General features: G+C 42.9%; 1 long non-coding RNA gene across 2 annotated transcripts in view; it reads right to left on the bottom strand.

The window, feature by feature from the left end:
* Positions 1–16902, bottom strand: part of LOC101903951 (uncharacterized) — a 101925-nt gene that overhangs the window by 37129 nt on the left and 47894 nt on the right. The gene's annotated exons all lie outside the window — the stretch shown is intronic.

The raw sequence follows: 16902 nt of genomic DNA, 5'->3' as shown, positions 1-16902 counted from the left end.
AGCCCGCCTATAAAATGCACAGATTTCAAGCAAAGGTAACAACTTGGAATTCATTATTTGCAGGCAAGTTTGCTACACTGACCTAAATGAGAGACTCGCCTGAGATGACTCCTGCCTGTCACAGTATCTCTTAATCCACACTCAGAGAAGACAGAGAACAACCCAGAACTAGTTCTTGTTGCCCAGGGAGATTTTGGAACCATGTGTTAATGGTTTATGTGGGAAAAGAAGGAGAAGTTTCTGTGGTTGTGCTGTTGAAAGTTTTGTCGAGACTTTTATGTGTTTTTTTTGTTGTTTTTTTTTTAAGAGGACTTCCCTGGTGGTGCAGTGGATAAAAATCTGTCTGCCAATGCAGGGACACAAGTTCAATCCCTAGTCCAGGAAGATTCCACATGCCATGGAGCAACTAAACTTAACAGCCACAACTACTGAAGCCCATGCACCTAGAGCCTGTGCCCTTCACCAAAAGAAGCCACCGCAATGAAAAGCCAGTGCACTGCAACAAAGAGTAGCCCCAACTTGTAGAAACTAGAGAAAGCCCACATGCAGCAACGAAGACCTAGTGTAATCAAGAATAAATAAGTGTTTTAAAAATAATAATAATAATAAATAAATAAATAAAAATTTTAAGCAGGTAAATAGTGAGTATTAGCCAGAATTTGAGTATAATCATTAGTTACTAAGATCTGTGGATTCACAGGAGTCATTTCTGAGTTATGTTTAATTAAGGAGAATTTTAACATGATGTTTTTTTCCACCCTTCTACCAGGATATCCCTGGTGGCTCACATGGTATAGAATCTGCCTACAATGCAAGAGACCCAAGTTCAATTCCTGGGTCGGAAAGATCCCCTGGAGAAGAGAATGGCTACCCACTCCAATATTCTTGCCTGGAGAATTCCATAGACAGAGGCACCTGATGGGCTATAGTCCATGGAGTCACAAAGAGTTGGACATGACTGAGCGACTAACACTTTATTCCCACCCTAAGGGTTTGAAATTATACTGCAAAACACAAAAGTTAAAATTAGAGGGATCTTTAGTAATAATCTTTTTTACCCCTTCATTTAAAATCAGGGAGACTAAGATCAGTAGAGTAAGACTATTCATGTAATCAATGTGTTTGTGGAGGTCAATTTTATGTATCCACTTGAGTGGGGCAGGGAGTGCTCAGATCTTTGGTCAAACATCACTTCTGGGTGTATCTGTGAAGGTATTTCTGGATAAGATTAACATTTGAATCTGTAGCCTGAGTAAAGCAAATTGCCCCTCCCCATGTGATGGGCTCCATCCAATCTGTTAACAACCTGAGTTGAATAAAAGGCTAAGAAACAATTCTTCTTCCCTGCCTGACTGTCCTCAAGCTAGAACATCAGTCTTCTGCCTTGGAATGGAACTATATTATCTATTCTCTTTGGTCTGAATTTCTCAGCCTCCATAATCACATAAGTTCCTAATAATAAATCAATCAATAACTCTCTCTCTCCCTCCCTCTCTGTAAACACACACACACACTTTCTCTCTCTCTCTCTCTCTATTGGTTCTGTTCCTCTTAGAATCTTCACTAACACAGCATCCAGTGTCACTCCAAGGGAATGGCACCCACCTCAATAGCCTCTTCTAACCACTGAGTCCCAGGTCAAACATCACACCATCAGCAGCATTTGCCACCCAGGGCCTGTCGTTTTTCTGTATGACTCTGTGTTCACATGGAGGGCCTGTCCTGAATCTTGCCTTCTCTTTTTTAAAAAAATAATTGAAGTATAGTTGATTTATAACATTATATCAGTTTCAGGTGTGCAATATAATCATTCAGTATTTTTATAGATTATACTGAGAAGGCAATGACAACCCACTCCAGTACTCTTGCCTGGAAAATCCCATGGATGGAGGAGCTTGGTAGGCTGCAGTCCATGGGGTTGTTAAGAGTCGGACACGACTGAGCGACTTCACTTTCACTTTTCACTTTCATGCATTGGAAAAGGAAATGGCAACCCACTCCAGTGTTCTTGCCTGGAGAATCCCAGGGATGGCAGGGCCTGGTGGGCTGCTGTCTATGGTGTCGCACAGAGTTGGACACGACTGAGTGACTTGGCAGTAGCAGCAGCAGCAGGCTTATGATAAAACACTGGCTATATTCCCCGTGATGCACAACATATCCTTAAAACGTACTTATTTTATACACAGTAGTTTGTACCCCATAATCCCCTACTCCTCTATCACCTTTCTCCCTGGTAACCAGTGTTCTCTATAACCTTGAATCTGTTTCTGTTTTGTTATATCCCTGCCTTCTCTCTTGACTTGTCCATTTCCATTAACCTTCTTTTGCCTCTACTGCAACCAGATTCTTTTCCTCATGTAAAACAATACAATCAAATACTCCACACTCTGAGAATAACCTTGTAGCACTATAGATAGTTCACTGAATTGCTCTTAGGGTTTCACCTGCTTTTTGACCCATCTATTAGTTCTCCTCGGATATTGTTTCCATACACACCCAGCTTAGCTCCTATAGACAGAGCTCCCCCACCCCCCGCCCCGCCAGTACCCTAACCCTCCTCCTCTGTCCTGCTTCCCCCCCATCCATGCCCCTCCCTCTTGACTGTAACTCCTGTCATTTCATCTGTCAGCTTTCTCCATGCGTGCACCTGGCTGCAAATTGCTGTTAGAGAAAATCACACAGCTATAAATTAATGATAACAAACTTTATCTGCATTCTTCATGCTGCTCCACAAACGTATTGTGTTTCCTATTCAGTCGACTCTCCACATTTCAATAATAATCACTGCCAGATTTCTTCACTCCTCAGATACTTGACCCCTCTACTTCTGAGTTCACTCTCAGAACAGTACTCATACTCTACTCCATAGAATACAGGGATCCATCAGACAGAAACTCCTTCATCTTTCTAACTGTAGTGGGTTGAATAGTACCCCCTCCCCCACCAAAATATGTCCAGATCCTAACCCTCAAAATCTGTGAACTTATTTGGAAAAAGAATCATTGCAGATGTAATTAAGAGTCTCAAGATGAGATCATCCTGGGTTTGAGGTGAGCCCTACATTCAACGACAGGTCTCTTAATAAGAGAAAGGCAGAAAGAGTTCTGAGATACAGAGAAGCCAACTAAGTGAAGATAGAGGCAGAGAACCCCAGACAAGGGACCCCTTCAGAGGGAGGGAGAGCAGATGCTGCTGCTGCTAAGTCGATTCAGTCGTGTCCGATTCTGTGTGACCCCATAGACGGCAGCCCATCAGGCTCCCCCGTCCCTGGGATTCTCCAGGCAAGAACACTGAAGTGGGTTGCCATTTCCTTCTCCAATGCATGAAAGTGAAAAGTGAAAAGTGAAGTCACCCAGTTGTGTCCGACTCTTTGCGACCCCATGGACTGCAGCCCACCAGGCTCCTCCGTCCATGGGATTTTCCAGGCAAGAGTACTAGAGTGGGTTGCCATTGTCTTCTCTGACACCACCCAGAGTTGGGTAATTTATTATGGCATCCCTAAGAAATTAATAATGCCAACCAATCTGACACCTATCTCCATCCAGACCAGCCCCCCCCGCCCCCAGACCTCTTACAAGAGCAAGGGTGGACACCTCCCATTTATGTCTCCAGGTAGGCTGCGGATCCCACAACAGGGCCTTGTGCTCAAGGGTATACATCTCAAGTCACATACCCTGATATGAATCCCAGCCCCACCATGTACCGTGTGGCCTTGCTACCTATCTGTGCCTCAGTGTCCACATCTCGAAGATGAATCTCGTATTACAGAACTTCTCAGAGAGGCTGCATGCGAGTCAAATGAGATAATGCTCCTAGAACAGTTTCTGTACACAAAAAAGGGGCACGGCAAATTATTTATGTATTTATTATCTCTGGCTGCCTTCTTAGGGACTAAACTATCAAGTGAATACTTCCTCTCTTGGTTCCTTCAGCCTTTCTTTCTTTATGGGATAATGTCTGCGAGCACTGAAACATTCTCAACCCTTTTCTTTCCAAAGAACAAGCAACAACAGTATTTCTCCCTAACCATACCTCTCCTGCCAATTCCCACTGAGTCCCTAAACTCCAGTTTACAACAGATATTTTCATTTTCTGCACTCACTGCTCCCACTTCCTTGTCCCTTACTTGTGTGTGAACTCACTGAAATTGACTGTGTCCCTTCACTGGACCTGCACTGGACAAGGCCACGTACGTGTCACTAAATCCTAAAGAAAAACATCAGTTGTTATCAGCAATTTTGGCCACTGCTGCACATCTTTTTTTCTTTTTTTTTTAAGCTTCTTACCATTGGCTCTGGCACTGGCCCTCCTGGTTGTCTCCCAGCCTCTCTGGCTGGTCTTCTGTGCTGGCTTCCCCCTCTTTTTTTTATTTTTATTTTTATTTTTTTTTAATGTAAATTTATTTATTTTAATTGGAGGTTAATTACTTTACAATATTGTATTGGTTTTGCCATACATCAACATGAATCCGCCACAGGTATACACATGTTCCCCATCTTGAACCCACCTCCCTCCTCCCTCCTCGTACCATCCCTCTTGCCTTAAAAGATGTGTTCCTCAAGGTTTCTTAGTCATTCTTATTTTATGTTTGGTGAGGTATTGACCACTTCCAAAACATCAATTTACTCTCAACAGGCTGATCATCCTGACTTGTATCTCCAGCCCAGATTCCTCCCCAGTGCTCCAGGCTCATATATCTAATTATTCACTAGGCATATCTACCAATACACCTTAGACACCTCAAATTCAACATGTCCAAGGGGGAATACTCACCTTCTCTGGCCTTGAGAATCTACAACTTGTCTAGTACTTGCTGTCTCACTAAGGGGCACCTCCTTTTGTTCAAGCCAGAAAGCTGGGAGCCATTCTGGACTCGTCTCTTCCTTTGATGCCTTACAACCAATTTCCACCAAGTCTTATCTGTTAAACATCTTAAATATCTCTCAGATTCACTCACTTGTCTCCTTCTCTACTGTCTTAATGTAAGCCAATGCCACATCACACATATCTCGAAACTTATGTCCCATCAGGGTTTTCCCTCCAGACCTTCTCCAAACTTCAGCTAGAATAACCTTTCCAAAATAACAAATCTGAGTGTGGCCACCCCTGCTGCCATTCATACACAAACTGTTAAAATTTTTCATTGCTGGTATCTGTTCTTATAATAAAATCCAAACTTCATAGAAAGATTTATCAGCCTCTCCATAATCTGGCTCTCAGCATTTGGCTCCTATCCCATAGCCTTCCTGGAGTTTTGTTGCTCTCCCTTTCCTCCATGGCTTCATACCACTTCTTCAAGGGAGACTTCCATGACTCTCAGCCTTCCAGATATTCCATGACATTCTCTGAATTTCTTTTAGCAGAGGGCTCACCAGAACATGTTGGGATGCTATAATCAATGTCTGCCTTCCACATTGTACAGTGAGCTCTCTAAGGATCGGACTCATGTCTGTCCTGCTCCCCAACATCCCCCCATTGCTTCCCCAAGTTCCTGGCACACAGTAAGCACTTAATGAGGACTGGCTGAGTAAATGAACAAATGCTGCTTTTCTTGTGAATAACTCAGTACTTTATACTGGCATTTCTCTAAATTCCCTGTGAATCGCGATTATTTGTATATGAAAAAAATGACCGTAATTAAGAGTTGACTGAATTAAAGGAGAAGAAGCAACTAAGAGTGATTTATCCATCGCTGGAAGGGTGGGGAGAAAAGGGACCGCTCTTGCATTGTTAGTGGAAATGCAAATTGATACACTGGAGTACAGTGGATACAGTGGAGTACAGTATGGAGACTCCTTTAAAAACTAGGAATAATACTACCGTATGACCCAGAAATCCCACTACTGGGCATACACTCTCAGTTCAGTTCAGTCACTCAGTCGTGTCCGACTCTTTTGACCCCATGGATTGCAGCACGCCAGGCCTCCTTGTCCATCACCAACTCCCGGAGTTCACTCAAACTCACGTCCATCAAGTCGGTGATGCCATCCAGCCATCTCATCCTCTGTCGTCCCCTTCTCCTCCTGCCCTCAATCCCTCCCAGCATCAGTCTTTTCCAATGAGTCAACGCTTCGCGTGAGGAGGCCAAAGTACTGGAGTTTCAGCTTTAGCATCAGTCCTTCCAAAAAACACCCAGGACTGATCTCCTTTAGGATGGACTGGTTGGATCTCCTTGCAGTCCAAGGGACTCTCAAGAGTCTTCTCCAACACCACAGTTCAAAAGCATCAATTCTTTGGCGCTCAGCTTTCTTCACAGTCCAACTCTCACATCCATACATACACTCTCAGTAAACCATAACTGAAAAAGACACATGTACCCCAATGTTCACTGAAGCACTAGTTCATTGCAGCTATTTACAATAGTGAGGACATGGAAGCAACCTAGATGTTCTTCGACAGAAGAATGGATAAAGAAGGTGTAGTACACATACACAATGGAATATCACTCAGCTATAAAAAGGAACACATTTGAGTCAGTGCTAATGAGGTGGATGAACCTAGGGCCTATTATACAGAGTGAAGTAAGTCAGAAAAAGAAAGACAAATATAGTATACTAATGCATATATATGGAATCTAGAAAGATGGCACAGATGAACCTGTTTGCAGGGCAGCAAAGGAGACTCAGACGTAAAGAACAGACTTTTGTTCACAGTGGAGGAGGGAGAGGATGGGATGACTTGAGAGAGTAGTACTGAAACATATACATTTCCAGAGATATGGATATGATATCCATAAATATGATTTCCGTAAAACAGATAACCAGTGGGAATTTGCTGTATGATGCAAAGAACCCAAAGCCAGCTCTGTGAGAACCTAGAGGGGTGGGATGGAGAGATAGGAGGTTTAAGAAGGAAGGGACATGTGCATGCCTGTGGCTGATTCCTGTTGATCTATGACAGAAACCATCATAAGACTGTAAAATAATTATCCTCCATTTTAAAATGAAATAGAAATTAAAAAAAAAAAAACTAATAAAAAAAGAGTGATTTATCCCAGAACTCTCCCATAGAGTAATTTAATTCAAAGGAAAAGAATTATTTGACAAAAACCTAGAAACTGGAAGCAGTTTAACAGTGTTACCTAAAGATCTTGGATAAAAGTTTTGAATGATAATGTATTCAGATTAAGATAGACAATGAAAAGGATACTTTATAGCAGGCTGGTTTCCTGAGGGGCCACTTTGGAAACTATGGAGAAATACATATTTTACTTTAAAAACCTAGAAGAGAAGAATTTGTGATAGGATACTATAGACAACATCTGAATTTGAAGGATTACTAAATAAGACATCTCTTAATCTGGATAAAATTGGACTCTATCTCCTATGCTTTATACACCTTTAACCAATAATCTGCTCCTCACTCATGCCGTTTCAGATAAGTCTGACATTTTATTTCTCTTCTTTTGTATATGGATCATGGATGAGATTTACAGACAACACATGCGCTGAAATGGGATAGATGTGATCTTTGACCAAAATCAAGTCAGAAAAGAACAAAGTTTAATGTCTGTGACTTGATACACAAATAAAAAAGTAAAAGAGTATCTACTAAATGAAGCCCACATGTCATAAGGGAAATGCTGTATGCAAGAACACTGACTTCAGAGAAAAAAAAGAGTTTAGATTTTGCATCGGAAAACCCAGGCTGGTACTGTTAAGTAAGATTTCCAGCAGGTGGCGCCCTGAACCAATTAATGTGAAACACAAGCCCCAATGTGCTGTTAGATACACCTATGCTGTGTGTCTCTCAGTCTTTTCAACCCCATGGACCGTAGCCCGCCTGGCTCCTCTGTGTCCATGAGGATTCTCCAGGCAAGAATACTGGAGTGCGTTGCCATTCCCTTCTCCAGGTTAGACACACGTACATTTTAAGAATTAAAATCACTTCCCTATATATATATATACTACTTACATACTCAGGAGACTGTAGAGTTCCATGCACTCTGTGGAACATGTAAATACATTGTACCTGAACACGTAAATACATTGTACCTGAACACATTCTTCCACGGGGGACTAGAGTAACAGCATATTATGAAGGCTCACATTAACAAGCCAGACATACAAATATACATATACATGTATGTGAACTTGGTTCTGTTTCTCAGAGCCAGTCTGTCTCCTCCAAATTGGTCCTTTAATACCATCTAGTAAATATTCCACCCTCCTGTGCTATATCATCATTCTCTCTCTCTCCACAATCACTAACCCAGATGTCTATGGTCTCTTTAAACACCAACATCCTCTTTTTCCCAATTACTCTCAGAAGATGGCATGATCACTTCCTTCAAAAGAAGGACAAGGAGGAGGGAGAGGAGGAGGAGGAGCCAGCTCCATCAGCAGGTAGAACTGTCTTATCTTCCAGATGCCAACAAGCAAATCTGCATCTGCACCCATTCTATCACCTTGCCCTGCTTCCTTCCTTCAGCAAGACAGAAGGCAGCTCTACAGGCACCAAAGCGACTCCCTTTTAGCATGCTCTACATCCTATGCCCCTCCTACTTTCTCAGAAACCCTAAGCATCATTTTCTTCTCTATTTCTTTCTCTTGACTATTCGGATTCTCCTTCTCAGTGATTTCCTCCCCAGAGGTTTTTCAAACAGCTCAAGTCTCTCCCACTGACACAGATAAAATGGGTGGACATATAGGTACAGGTTTGACCATGAGTTAATCATTGCTGAAACCAAGTGATGGGCACATGAGGGTTCATAATACTACTCTGTTGAATTTATTTACATTTGAAAATTTCCAAAGTGAAAAGTTTTAAAAAGAAAAAACAAAAAACACATTCTTGTTTGGCTCTTCCTGTCTTCCAGCTCACCAGCCTTCCTTCATCCCTTCTCAGCCAGACGTCTAAGAGTGGCCTTTCTGTGTTCTCTCCTCATCCTCCCCTCCCTTTTCTCTGCACCCCAATCTGGTTTCTTGCCCTTTTACTCCATAGAAAGTGAAAAAAACCTACCACCAGCTTTCACATATCTTACTCTAACGGATAAGTTTAGTTCTGCTTATTCTTGGCTCTGCGGTGGCACGTGGTACTCAATCAAGTCCCTTCTTAAATGCTCCCTTCCTTTGAATTCAGAAATGATATTCTGGTTTCCCTGCCACTTCCCTTGCCATTGCTTCTCTCTTTTTCTACTGTGCCATTAAACAGTAGAGTTTTTCTTAGCTCATTCTTAGGTCCTTCTCACTCTACTCTTTCTCTTGTGTGATCTCATTCACACTTTTGGCTTCAAATTCCACCAACATGCAGATGACTCCCAAAATTAAATCATTAATTCAGACCCTGACCCAGCTCTTAGCTTCAAAGCACCTCAAAGTTAGAAGCTCAGAGCTGAGCTCACCTACCCTGAACCTGGCCTTCTTGCAGGGTTTTCCTATCTTGGTCAATAGTAGGCAAGCCAGAAATCTTGGAGTCCCCTTTGACAGCTCCTTCCTCTTTGTACCATTGCCAATCTACTACCAAATCCTGCACATTTTTGCTCATAAACATCTCTAAAACCCATCTGCTGCTGCTGCTGCTGCTGCTAAGTCGCTTCAGTCGTGTCCAACTCTGTGCAACCCCATAGACGGCAGCCCACCAGGCTCCCCCGTCCCTGGGATTCTCCAGGCAAGAACACTGGAGTGGGTTGCCATTTCCTTCTCCAATGCATGAAAGTGGAAAGTGAAAAGTGAAAGTGAAGTCGTTCAGTCGTGCCCGACTCTTAGCAACCCCATGGACTGCAGCCTACCAGGCTCCTCCGTCCATGCGATTTTCCAGGCAAGAGCACTGGAGTGGGGTGCCATTGCCTTCTCCCCATCTACTTTTCTCTAACTACACCGCCACCACCATCGCCCAATCCAAGCTAACCTCACTTCTCCCAACGACTACTGAACTGCTATTCAGCTCCAGTGTCTGTCTTGGCACCTTTCCATCCTGTCCTCTGAACAGCAGCTGGAGCAATCATTCTAAAATGCAAAGCTAATCACGTTATTCTTTGGCTTAAAACCCTTCAGTGGTTTCGCCTTGTTTTTCGGATAAAAACAAAACCCCTACAGTCATGACAAAGCCCTGTGGGTCAGCTTCCTGTCTCTCTCCAATTTCATTTCATGCCTCTTTCTGCCTGCCTCTCTGAAGTTAAACCACACTTGCTTTTTAGCCATTTATTCTCTCTCCCACCATGAGACCTCTGTGCTCCCTGTTCCTCTGTCTGGAAAGCTCTTTCCTTCATTCTCTGCCTGGTTATTTCCTACTGATCTTCAGAGTCAAGTCAAGAGACATTTCCTGGAAGAAGCTTTCCTTGGCCCCTCCAAGGAGGTCAGCTCCCTCTATCATAAACTTCCTCCCCTCTATCGTCTACCTCTTCATTCGTAGTTGCAATTCTACAATGTATTTGCGTGATAATCTGTGCCTCTCTTTGTTCATCTTTGTATCCCACCAGCACCTAGCTCAATGCTTAGCACACAGTAGGTGCTAAGTAAGTATTTGTTGAATGAGTAACTGAATGAATGTCCATTCTCGGTCAGGTTTCTGTATACTTAAGCTGTCTCCAGGCTACCTCCCCCAGCATCTCTGAGTGAATACTCAGGGGTCACAAGCTCATTTTTAATATTAAGATATTTCTGTGCTTTTATAACTAGTATATACCAGATACTCATATGTGGGACATGCCAGGCACTATTTTTACTATAAAGTTTGCAGCCAGATAATTATTTGTGTACCTAAAAATGCAGGTATAATGAAGTAAAACCCCAAAACTGTACTAAAATATAGAATAAAGCATAAGACTTCAAAGAAATATTGTACTTGTCAAAAACCACTTTAGTCTCTGCTTCCTGACATCTGGGGGTAAAAAAATCACTCTCCTCCACTGTTAGGGGCACAGTTAAGTAAAAAAAATGTTAAAGTACTGTTGGAAGTTTGTGCATAATTAGAAAAGAAAATAAGCTGCATATTCCTTCAAAATACGTATAATTGGTTCTAAATTGTCTGCTATTTTGGATGGCACCATGCTGCTGCTGCTGCTGTTAAGTCGCTTCAGTCATGTCCAACTCTGTGCAACCCCATAGACAGCAGCCCACCAGGCTCCCCCGTCCCTGGGATTCTCCAGGCAAGAACACTGGAGTGGGTTGCCATTTCCTTCTCCAATGCATGAAAGTGAAAAGTGAAAGTGAAGTCGCTCAGTCGTGTCTGACTCTATCGACCCCATGGACTGCAGCCTACCAGGCTCCTCCATCCATGGGATTTCCTAGGCAAAAGTACTGGAGTGGGGTGCCATTGCCTTCTCCATGGCCCTCCTCAAAAGTGGACTATAGATGTAGCAAAAGGAAGATTATTAGGGGCTGTTAGTGATTCGTAGATGATGCTCCTCCAAAACTCAGGACTGGGCTGGGTCCATGGCAGGCAACTCCCAGGAAGTGCCCTGGCCAGGAACACAGCAGCCAACCTCTGGGCTCTTACCTCCTCCCAGCTCCCCAGGAATCTGTCTGTTCTCTGGACACCCTGGTGCTCATACCTGGCTTTAAAACCCAGCATTTCTCCTAGTTAAAAAGACTTCACGTGACCCTCTCCATGGGGCCTGTGAAACCTTGTTCCCAGAACTGGACTAATGATTCCTGCAGGCTTCTATGCTCAGAGCCCCAGAGAGAAGTCCAGAGCTTCCTAGTGAGCACGGGAGACAGTCTCTTGGTGATGACTACTGTAAGATGCATCATGCATTTCTTACTCCCTCTAGCACTCCACTGTGCCCAAGCATTTTCAAGGTATGGAGACATGTGGTCCATGGCTAAGTCCCCCAGAGCCTCACACACGATCTCCAAGAAACTAGCTTGAAACATTAAATCTGAAGAAGGCTGGTTGGACAAACCATCCGTAAACAAAGGAAGCTAGTGTTTGTTTCTGCACTTATTATGGATCTACCTATCCAGACCCTTTTCCATTTTACCTTATTTAATTCTAGATATTAGTTGGATCTTCTAGAAGAGGAAACCAAGGCTCAAGAAACCTAGTGCATGCCCAAAGATACACAAATAGACAGCAAGACCGCTGATGCAGACCCAGGCCTGTGTCGTCCCCTAACAGTTGTTTCCTCTGCTATGCTTGTGTCTTCAGCTTCTTGTATCATAAGACTCTGTGTCTCGCCCACTGTCCATTCTCTCAGTAGAACCATCACAGGACAACATTACATTACAGAAGCAAAAAGATACATCTTCCAAGGAGGACACAAAGAAGTTTAAAGATGTTCTGTTCCATTACAATTTATAGGAACTGAAAAAAGACATAAACACTGAAATCATGTTTAGGAGAGTAGGTTCCACTTCCTATCGCTTTTAAATGCAAACAAAAATGAACAGCTTTGCTAGTAAGTGGAATCATTGTAAGGACAATAAACTAACTAGTTCCTAGACAAACTATAAATGATCCATGCCAGGCTAGCTTTCCAGAAATGACAGATCACTTTTGTAGGTGGACATTCTTATAAAACCCTCCATTTCTAGTGGTGTCACTTGGGAACCACACCCAGCTGCTTCTAAAAGGTGTTGTGTCCAGCAGACCAGAAAACGTTCCCTTCTCCCCAACACAGGCTATTCTTTACCAATGGTCAAAATTAACCCTTCAACACATAAATCAGATTCCACCACTCCTCTGCTCAAACCCACCAATGACTTTTCATTATCATGAAGGAAAGCTTGATCTACAAGACTTACCACTTGGTCTGCAATAGCTAAGAGTCGGACACTACTGAGCGACTTCACTTTCACTTTTCACTTTCATGAAGCATTAGAGAAGGAAATGGCAGCCCACTCCAGTGTTCTTGCCTGGAAAATCCCAGGGACGGGGGAGCCTGATGGGCTGCTGTCTATGGGGTTGCACAGAGTCGGACACAACTGAAGCGACTTAGCAGCAGCAGCAGCAGCAGCAGTGATTTGAAAATTTGGTGGAGTATTTTTTTTTTTTTTTTTTTGCTTTGTTTCTGTAATGATTGGGTACCACTGAGTCTGGGTGAACTCCGGGAGTTGGTGATGGACAGGGAGGCCTGGTGTGCTGCGATTCATGGGGTCGAAAAGAGTCGGATACGACTGAGCAACTGAACTGAACTGAACTAGCTACAGAGAGGAAGGGAACCTGGGATTCGTGTGTCCTGCAATATGTAGATGCATCTCACACAAAGAAGACCTGCCCCATATGGTGCACTTCTTTTGAATGACCTACGGAAAGGCTAGTTGCTGGTGTCTGGACCTAAAGTCTATCTCATTTTTCCATATAAATACAGCTTTCTGCATGGTTTCAAATTTCCTAAAATATTCAGGAATGCAAAATGGTTCCTGCTTTGCAAGAATATTTAATTTATTTTGATCATAAATTTATCAGCAAGTGTGTACCAGTTTGGGAAATCACAACACTGCTGATGGTTGATATTCTTTGTGATATTTATAATAGACCTGCACTTTTTTTTTGCATATCTGCATCTATAGTTATTGCATTGGAGGTGATTCTTCATATAGATATAAGACTGCTAGTGTGGCATTTATGTATTAAAATACATAGTGTTTATTACATTTCCTTACATTTCAAAAAAAGGAATTTTATTGATTTGTTTTAATTATACTTATAAGTTGTATTACCTATAAATTCACTGCAGGATAGTAAAGGAAAAGTGAGGAGATGCCAGACTTAACACACCAGGCAGAGCTGGCTGTGATGGGGTGAGTACATCATCCTGTATGACATGCCCCGTATTTTTTTTTTTTAACCACACTACCGTGGCATGTGGGATCTTAGTTCCCCAATCAGGGATTGAACCCACGCCCCTTTATTAGAAGCATGGAATCTTAGCCACTGCACTGCTAGGGAAGTTCCAACATGTCCCATATTAATCTCTGAGCTTGACTCTCTTCATCACCGTCTCCACTCCAGCCACACTAACCTTTGTGCTTTCCCTCAGTCTTCAAGCTCATGCCCACCTCAGGCTCTCTGCTCTTGCTTTGTTTCTCTGTTTGGAATGCCCATCATCTGCATTTCATCGAGCTCTCTTGCTTCATTTACTCTCCACTCACATGCCACCTCCTGGGAAAGTCTTCCGTGACCACCAGGCTTCACATCACTCTTTTATCATCGATTCCTCCAGCAGGTATCTCTACCTACAATTCTACCATAATATTATTTACCTACTTATTCTTTGTCTCTGTCACAGAAATATGCACTCCATGAGGGAAGTGGGAGATGCTATTTTGGATCCCTGTGCCTGGAAAGTGGCATAAAGTGGGTGCTTGATAAATATTTGTAAAGTGGATGAATTCATGCAAGAAGACATTGCCTGTGTTCCTGATCCCTAGGAGCTATGGCTCTTTCTCTTTTTTATCTACATAATTTATAGCCAATCTAAGTCAGCATTAATTCTTTCAAACATATCCATCAAATGCTGACCATATTTCAAGTGGTGAGAATACAATAATAAATAAGATATATCCTGTCTGCACACTTTGTAACTAATGGCCATTTTCAGCACCTGCGAAGCATTTGAGTCCTACAGTGAAGTGACTTTATTTTAAAAAAAAATCTACCCATTTCTATTTTATATTCTGAGTACCTTTAAAATGTAATAATTATGATATTCATAAATTTAAAAAATTCTCTCTCTTGTGTTAAGAAAAATGTTGCTAGCACATATATAGGAATTTTTTACCAATTTGGAAAATCTTACCACTGGTCCTGGTGATGTTCTTCTACAAGTTCCCAAAACATCACCCCTCAGAGGCTGAGGGAGCTAAAAGCTGGGTGATGCCTAAATAAGTGGAAGCTTTTAGTTCCCTTCAGTGGTGTAGCCAGTGGGGACCTCTACCTACCTGGCTGAGATGAAGTCACCTACGTAAGGCACACAGGGGCCATGTGCCCTCTGAAGGACTCCACCAGCTAGAAAGCCCATTCCGTCCTCTCTGTTAGGGCAGCACAGGTCAGTACCAGCCCCAGCTGGTGGCATACAGCCACCCTGGAGGTCCCAGGCAACAGCTGATCATTCAGAGCCTTTCATTCCCCTACTCTCTGGCCAGGCACCTTTTCTGCATGCTGAGGAGTGAGACAAAAGCAACCCCCAAACTAACAAAACCTATACACTTGCACGCAGCTCTACAGAGCTATATAGAGCTGTACAATGGACTTTCTCATTCATTTTCATATTTGGAAGATGGACAGTACAATTTTGTTTTAATAAATAAGCAAGTTAAAGATCAGAGAGGCTTGGAAACTTGGCAAAGCTGCAACTTAAACCAGGATCTCCTGATTCCAAGTTAGAAAATGGAAACCATTGTCTAGCTACAATCAGGTTCGGGGGATTATCTGTGGAGTTAAATTCTCACTGATATAGAACTTGACCTGAGGAGCTGGCTACATTGCACCCTGATCAAGCACTTGAACGAATCTCAGTTCACTGCCTACTTGGGCACACATCCCATCCCAGCTCCCACGATTTCATAAAGACTACATTTCATAAAGAATACATTCATAGAGAGCTTCCAGAATTGAGAAAAGCTTAGAGTGAGCCATGATGAATGTATACCCTTGTCCCGAACTTTCACAGTGCTAGAAACTGTTGGCATTCAGCAGCACCATTATAATAGATGATGCAGGGGAGTGAGGGGTGGACTAGAAAGATGTAGGTAGTATTCTGGCTGAAAACTCTGAAATGCCTCTTCTGTAAACTCCTTCCCTACAATCCCCCATGCTCCTATCCACACACACAGACCAATTTTTCCTTTCAGGCCTGACCTTAAAGCAAAAAGATGTAGGATAAACTGAGCTAAAAATAAAAGGCTCCAGAAGGGCTGTCCAGGGATTTCAGGTCCAAAGGCCATATCCATTGGGCTGTCAGGAAAGAGTTAATATCAGAACTGGTGTTCCATCAAAGTAACTCAGGAAGGTAAAACTGTATTGGTTCTTATTGCAAGATTCCTAAGTCCCTTTAAAAGTACCAGACTAACTTCAAAAGAATTTCAGGAGTTTCAGCTTGCTGCAAACGCACACAAGTCCCCAAGCTAAAAAAAAAATTGATGGATTCATTTTGATATTTGGCAAAACTAATACAATTATGTAAAGTTTAAAAATAAAATTAAATTAAAAAAAAAATATATATATATATATATCGGTCTCCTTCCAGAGTCCTCCTGTCTGCCGTATCAATTCCCCACTTCTTAGCATGGATTGGATTCTCCTATCTCACCCCATCCCAGCTTCTTCAGAGCACAAGTGACAGCTGGCCGTGTCCTCTGGTCACCTGTCCAGAGCCCTGGGTTGGAGAGATGCTGACTCCCCAGCAGTCAGGAGGAGAGGTGCGTCTCCTCAGGTTTCCTGAGTTCACCTGAGGTGGAGGTCAGTTCCCGGCTCAGGCGGTTCCCTCTAGCTAATAGACTAGAGGCTGCAATATGAAATGAAGAGAGCCAAACCAGCCCAAAATAGAAAACCAATTCGACCAAGCTCCCAATCTTCCTGACTGTGGCCCATTAGATGAAGTAGGGAAAGAGAGCTGAAGTGGATGCAGGATGAGAGAGCTGGTGAGAAAACTGCTTGCTGGAAACCAAGAATTATGAAAAGAACATTCTGATACAAACCTCAAAGCCTGTCTGGCAAGCAGGAAAGGCTGCAAACTTTGCAGTCAAGACCACTGAAGTGTAAGACCTTGAATTTCTGGGGACAAGTTCGTCTCCTGCTGATAATTAGCATGCTGCTGTGTAGTTTATTCCACTGAGATGAAGAACAATGATTACATCTCACCTTGTAGAGGAGGAAGTGAGTGATGAGCCTTAGCACACACACACAAAAGCCTATCCTTTGGAATACAAAAGGATAGCCGACAAAGACAGCACAGGTCCTCACCCTCTACAGGACCCCATCCACCTCCTGACCCATCTTGGTCAAGGTGAGTGTTAC

The sequence above is a fragment of the Bos taurus genome, chromosome 3, assembly GCF_002263795.3.
Source record: "Bos taurus isolate L1 Dominette 01449 registration number 42190680 breed Hereford chromosome 3, ARS-UCD2.0, whole genome shotgun sequence".
NCBI lineage: Eukaryota > Metazoa > Chordata > Mammalia > Artiodactyla > Bovidae > Bos > Bos taurus.
Note: the sequence above shows the minus strand (reverse complement) of the source record. Positions and strands in the feature narration are given on the sequence as shown.